Source organism: Palaemon carinicauda, chromosome 35, assembly GCF_036898095.1.
Source record: "Palaemon carinicauda isolate YSFRI2023 chromosome 35, ASM3689809v2, whole genome shotgun sequence".
NCBI classification, from domain to species: domain Eukaryota; kingdom Metazoa; phylum Arthropoda; class Malacostraca; order Decapoda; family Palaemonidae; genus Palaemon; species Palaemon carinicauda.
The window spans coordinates 32,582,465-32,589,964 of record NC_090759.1 but is presented as its reverse complement, the minus strand read 5'-3'; positions in this window follow the sequence as shown (position 1 = coordinate 32,589,964).

The window sequence follows — 7,500 nt, the reverse complement described above, 5'->3', positions numbered from 1 at the left end:
ATATATATATATATATATATATATATATATATGCTAGAAGGTAACCAAATGTATACATATACAGTATATATACACATTATATATATATATACGCACATATATATATATATATATATATATATATATATATATATATATATATGTGTATATATAAGTGTATATATATATATACATATATACATATATACAGTATATATTATATATATATATATATATATATATATATATATATATATATATATAATATATTTACAGTATATAAAATCTATATTCACTAGAAAGTAAACAAATATTCAAATTACACGCTATTCCAGTTTTCCTCTCCAAAGTAAAACATGTCCGACTAAGCTTGTGGGAAAAAGCTTTTGACCAGTATTTTCTATTGGCGATATAAAACCGGTGGTGGTTTTTCGTTTAATAAGCAAACTTCTTTTTCCCAGTAATCCCTCTGAAATAATCAACTCAGCAAAGCATACTTACGGGGACGGGGGGGGGGGGGAGGGGGGGGGGAGGGAGGGGGGGGGGGTGTCATAAGGAAGGATTGACGTTCACACTTTGTGCTTTTTAATGATTTTCCAAAGCTATCGCCTCCAATAGACTCCTCGCTAGTACGGTGGTAACGTATTCGCCTAGCATTCGCATGGCGGCAGATCGATCCCGAGTTTAAGCTGTTTACTGGGGAGGCCATTGTGTGATTGGGCACCACAGTGGGGGGGGGGGTTTAGGCTTGCCTGGCTGACGTTCTGGTGAGTATGGATTCTGATCAGATCAATCCCAGCTTAGGCTGTTTACTGGGAGGCCATTGCTGCGCTTGGGCACCACGTGGGTGGTTAGACTTGCCCGGCTGACGTTCTGGTGAGTATGGATTCTGATCGGATGAATCCCAGCTTAAGATGTTTACTGGGGAGGCCACTGCTGTGCTAGGGCACCACAGTGGAGGAGGGGGGGCTTACCCGGTTGACGTTCTGGTGAGCATTTATTCAGATGGAATTGGAACTAAAACAGGGGCAGTGATTTTAAGCTGTTTACTGGGGAGGCCATTGCTGTGCTCGGGCACCACGTGGGTAGTTAGGCTTGAACGGCTGACGTTCTGGTGAGTATCTATTCTGAGGAAACTGGAACTGAAACCAGACATTTAACCTTTAATATGAACCTAACGTCATCAATAATGCAAAAACAAAAAAAAGTCACCCGTAACATTCGTTCTTCCCGGTGCTTGTAAAACAAAAATAAAATTGAAATATTCATTCATGTGCAAACGAATAATATAATTTCTGAAATTCTCCTGACGCTAAAGCTACAACTACAGTATAGGCGGATAAGTGGGGGAGGGGAGGGAGGAATTATGATCTTGGGAGGATTGGAGGGGAAAGTGCTAAATTGAAGTACAGTGGGAGGCGAAAAGATTGGGGCAGACCCAATGCCTTTTTTTTATTTTATTTTATTTCATTTTTTATTTTTTATTTTTATTTATTTATTTTCTTTTTTTTGCCAACCTCAGGCCTTGTGGAATACCATGATATGATTTCTGTCGCCAGCCTCCGAGGAACTTGCGTTTTCAAGATTATTTCTTTTCTAGGGGTTGTTTATTTATGTTGACGCATTTGCTCACAACATTACCACATAGCATATCAGGAAGTATATCTAACGGAACCCATTTGGACTAAATGGACCCTTCTTGTACGGAAGTCATTCAAATAGAGGTTTGACCTTTTTCTATTGTTTCAAGTTTCTATACATGTTTTCATAAACAAATATATTCCTACATACACCAAATGTCTGTATATATATATATATATATATATATATATATATATATATATATATATATATATATATAGGTAGTAGGTTGGCCAGGGCATCAACCACCCGTTAAGATACTACCGCTAGAGAGTTATGCGGTCTTTTGACTGACCGGACAGTACTACATGGGATCCTTCTCTCTGTTTACGGCTCATTTTCCGTTTGCCTACACACACACGCACAAATACACACCGAATAGTCTGGCCTATTCTGTACATATTGTCCTATGTCCTCATACACCTGACAACACTGAGATTACCAAACAATTCATCTTCTCTAAAGGGGTTAACTACTGCACTGTAATTGTTCAGTGGCTACTTTCCTCTTGGTAAGGGTAGAAGGGACTCTTTAGCTATGGTAAGCAGCTCTTCTAGGAGAAGAACACTCCAAAATCAAACCACTGTTCTCTAGTCTTGGGTAGTGCCATATCCACTGTCTAGGATTAGAGTTCTCTTGCTTGAGGGTACAGCGAGCACACTATTCTATCCTATTCCTCTTCCTCCTGTGTTGTTAAAGGTTTTTTATAGTTTATATTAGAGATATTTATTTTGATGTTACTCCTAAGATATTTTATTTTTCCTTGTTTCCTTTCTTCACAGGCCTATTTTCCCTGTTGGAGCCCCTGGGCTTATAGCATTCTGCTTTTCCAACTAGGGTTGTAGCGTAGCAAGTAATAATAATAATAATAATAAAACCAAATAAAAGTGGTAACTTCAACATTTTGGACTACATTTACTACGGGGATCAACCACGCATTTGGGAATATATATAATGATCACTAGGTACTTAGTGCCACATCATATATATATATATATATATATATATATATATATATATATATAAATATATATATATATATATATATAAATATATATATATATATATATATATATATATATATATATATATATATATATAGTGTTGGGTTATGGCAGCCAATTTAACACTGCAGCCAAATTGTCTGAATAAGCTACTAAGTACCAGGAGCCACCCATAGACACGCAGTGATACAATAATATAATATATATATATATATATATATATATATATATATATATATACATATATCTATGTATATATATAATATATATATATATATATATATATACATATATCTATGTATATATATACATATATATATATATATATATATATATATATATATATATATAGTTGTATATACACATATATACATAGCCTATATCTATAAATATATATATATATATATATATATATATATATATATGCGCACACATATATACTGTATATATACATATATATACAATAATAATAATAATATTAGTAATAATAATAATAATAATAATAATATATGCATATATTATATACATACAGCCTTTTTACATTTTGCCCTACCATTCATTGCAACGCCATAATTGGTTGCTTGAACTGAACACCATCATTACCGAAAATACCATTTTTTTTTTTTTTGGGGGGGGGGCAACTATTTAAACGACGCTAATCATGTGTATTTCAATGGGAAACGCTGCTTTTGACGGCTCTTTAAAATCGTCATGATTAGTGTTTGGGTGAAATCCTTCTGATCATTATGTTAAATGAATCGGCAACTTCGCGTATTGCGTTAAAAGGTTTAATATGAATACTTTCCTTCGGCTCTTAGTATTTCCGAAGATCCAAAAGCAAGGTGATAAATGACCTTCAGGATCTTCAAGAAATTGCTCACACCGAAAAATAACACAGGGAAGTATCTGTCATCATTTCTTAATCACTTGCGTGGGAATATATAGCTGCAGGTCAAACGGTATTGGAAAAGATATTATCTTGGAAATCAGATCATTGATTGATTTGAAGTTCTCTGGCATCCTGACAGCGAACGTCATTGACGCCGATCAGATCATTGAAAGAGTTCATACCTCCGTAGGTGCAATGAAATGAAAGTTTAATGGATCCTCTCCTATAGGTATCTCAAAACATAATTAAATCGTTAACAAAAATATCAGTGGAACCTATTAATAACTCTTCCAGATATATAGTCTTAGTTGTTAATAATAATAATAATAATAATAATAATAATAATAATAATAATAAAAATAATAATAATAATAAAATTAATAATAATAATAAAAATAATAATAAAAATAATAATAATTCATCTATTAGCGTGCCTTCATCCCATTCGTATGTGGTAACGCGGTTGCCTTCTTTTGAAGGAGTATGCTTTGGCTTTGGGTGTAATAATAATAATAATAATAATAATAATAATAATAATAATAATAAGCCAACTACAGACAAGACAAGTGTAACCTTGCATATTTTTTGTGTAACAATTTAATTTAAGGTTGACACACTGCTTGAAAGATTAGTAAATATGGAAATAAGAAAAATGGCAGGCGTTGTAAAGATTAAAGAGGTGATAAGAATGTCACGACCGAGATGGTCTGAACCTGTGTTGAGAGTGGATGGTGGGGAAGAGCGATGAGCGCTTGGGAGGATCCTGTTATGGGGAGAAGGTCGAGAGGGAGGGAAAAAAATTAGATGGCGAGATAAAGTGAAGGATGATATGGAGAAAAGAGGTGTAGTGGAAAAGGATGCTTTTAATAGAAGGACGCATCAGGCAACCAACCCCTTAACGTAAGGATAACGGTGGGAAAGTAGAAGAAGCCATTTCTTGCTTCAGACTTGACGTCGCCTAGCCAACGCCAGCCTCTCTCACCACTGGCCTCCATGCAAGTAAGGAGAATGAATGCATCTCTGTCCCAGTTTTGGAACAGCAGGACTCCACCTTCTCGGCCTTGTCTATAGCTTACGTTGCCGTAAATTTTTACCGTGTCGATATACAAATGATAATAATAATAATAATAATAATAATAATAATAATAATAATAATAATAATACAGAAATTGTGTAACAGAAAAACAAGGAAAAACAATGTGACTATTGTAAACGACATTTTATCATCAGTATTATTAGAAATAATTTTTCCCCCGTGGTGATATTAAAATAATAATACTAATAATAATAATAATAATAATAATAATAATAATAATAATACATTAAAATAATAATAATAATAATAATAATAATAATAATAATAATAATACAGAAATTATGCAACAAGACAAGGAAGAAAAATGTCTTGCAACATGAACCCAATTTCACTAACGTGACTATTGTAAACGAAGCAGTTACCCAATAAGAAGGAGAAAGGAAAAGAGCGTATCGCTTCCCCCAAAAATAATAAAGAACAAAAGACAAAATACCCAGATCCGACACAGATGACTATCGACAACATGTCTTTTGAGTTAAGTAATAGAACAGAGAGGGGACGGAGGCGGAGGAGGAGGAGGAGGAGAAGGAGGAAAAGGAGGAGGGGGGGGGGAGGAGGTAGTAGTGGTGGTGGTAAGGTGGAGGGGAGGGGGAGCGTGACTGTTTACGAGATGGGCTCTATCGAGCTCTACTGGGCCCCACCGGTACCAAACCCCTCCCCAACTCCCCAGCCCCCGTCAAAAGGATAAATGTATCGGATAAGGCCTTGGGTATCGGTTGTAAGAATATTCATAAAATGCTCGTACACAAAACGACTCCAGCCTTTTTTTTTTTTTTTTTTTTTTTTTGTACTGGACCATTCCGAGACCAAAATAAGAGATTGCTCTTGCACCAGGTCTCGTGGCTATATCACTGAACTAGTGAGAGAGAGAGAGAGAGAGAGAGAGAGAGAGAGAGAGAGAGAGAGAGAGAGAGAGAGAGAGAGAGAGATAGAGAGAGAGAGAGAGAGAGATAGAGAGAGAGAGAGTGTTGAGATTACCTTGCCTTATGCAAGACACGGGCTCTTGCGTTGGCAGCCCGTAAGCGAACGTACCTGTAATTTTCTTTAATTTACTTTGAGAGAGAGAGAGAGAGAGAGAGAGAGAGAGAGAGAGACTCCGCTGAGAAGAGGAAGAAATGCCTTAGCAAACGGTAAAAGGTAAATACGTAAGAAAAGAACAGTTTAAGAACATCATGGGAAACACATTTTTACTTCAGTGACAAAACAGTTAATTGTATAAATATGACAATCATTTGAAGAGTTTAGCAATATCATGGAATACACAATTTTGAGTCACTGGTAAAACAGTTATTTTTATAAATATGGCAATTATTTGAAGAGATTAACAATATCATGGGAAACCAAATTTTACGTCATTGATAAAACACTAAATTGTACAAAATACACAATCATCTTTTTTTGAAGAATTAGTTGACTATCACAAATTCCTTAATATATATAGGCCCAAGATCCAACTTGTTGACTTGAATGCAAATGGCGAAGATTTGCGCGAATTATTTCAATGCAAAACCTATAGGCATACTTTCACACACACACTGTTTAAATGTAAACCTCAAGGACTTTCCTTAAAATATCTAAGATTCGAAGGGTGATGTAATCATGCCAATGACCTAATCTAACATAGTTACTACAGTAACAAGAAATTCAATTAATATATATATATATATATATATATATATATATATATATATATAAAAATATATATATATATGTATATTTTTTTTTATTGTCTACCTGATGGGAAAATTCCCACCTGGACAATAAGCTTAACCTTATCCTTAGTGCATGTGGGTTATACAGATGGCATATGTATGTCAAATATGTAGTCCATATTTAATTTGGTTCAAAGGTTTGAACTGTGAGCTCTATGTATGACCTTAACTTTGAACCTTAGATTGATTCTATAAAATTTCGAAATTTGTGAAGCTTTAAGCATCCTATATATATATATATATATATATATACACTGGGCTATTTTTGTCTGCTAGAGCCCTTGGAGTTATAGCATCCTGCTTTTCCAACTAGGGTTGTAGCTTAGCTAGTAATCACAAAAACAAAAACAAAAATAAAAATAAAAATACTACTACTACTACTACTACTACTACTACTACTACTACTACTACTAATAATAATAATAATAATAATAATATTAGAAATTTGGCTAAAAGTTCAATGAGACATGTCAGTTAAAATACATAAACATTGTTGAAATGTTTAAGTTATAAGCAAGCGAATGTTGGCAATAGAGAGAACCAAACTGTCACCAAAAAAAAAAAAAAAAAAAAAAAAAAAAAAAAAAAAAAAAAGCTACTGATTCTGAAAGAATAAACTTGAGAAGTATTAACAGAATGATCAAAAGGCTTCCTAATGGGAGGAAGAACTTTTTGTTTCAACTATACAGCTCTATTGCTGAAATAGTTATTATACCATGCAAAGGAGAGGAATACAACCTAGATATAAAGTAACGAATAGACAATTGATTAGTAGACCACGTAATTTTGCAATAATCCAATACTCTTCATCTTGAAAACAAGGCAACAGCCAGTGGAAAGTTTTGATAAAATAAACACAATTTTTTTTTCTTTTTTTAACTAAACTTGAAACATTAGATAGAAGAGCAAAAAAAAAGAGAGAGAGAGAGAGAGAGAGAGAGAGAGAGAGAGAGAGAGAGAGAGAGAGAGGACTGAAATTGTATTGTCGATACTGAAATTGACTAAATTATAGGTTCTACCGTTTTGATAAGCTCCCATGATGTTAAATAAAAGAGAATGGATTTGTCTCTCTCTAAACAAGAATGACCTATACATAAAATAAAAGGATAAATATAAATATTTTGATAAATACGCGGATTAAAAATGTAATACTAGATAGTCACAGATAAAAGAAAAAAT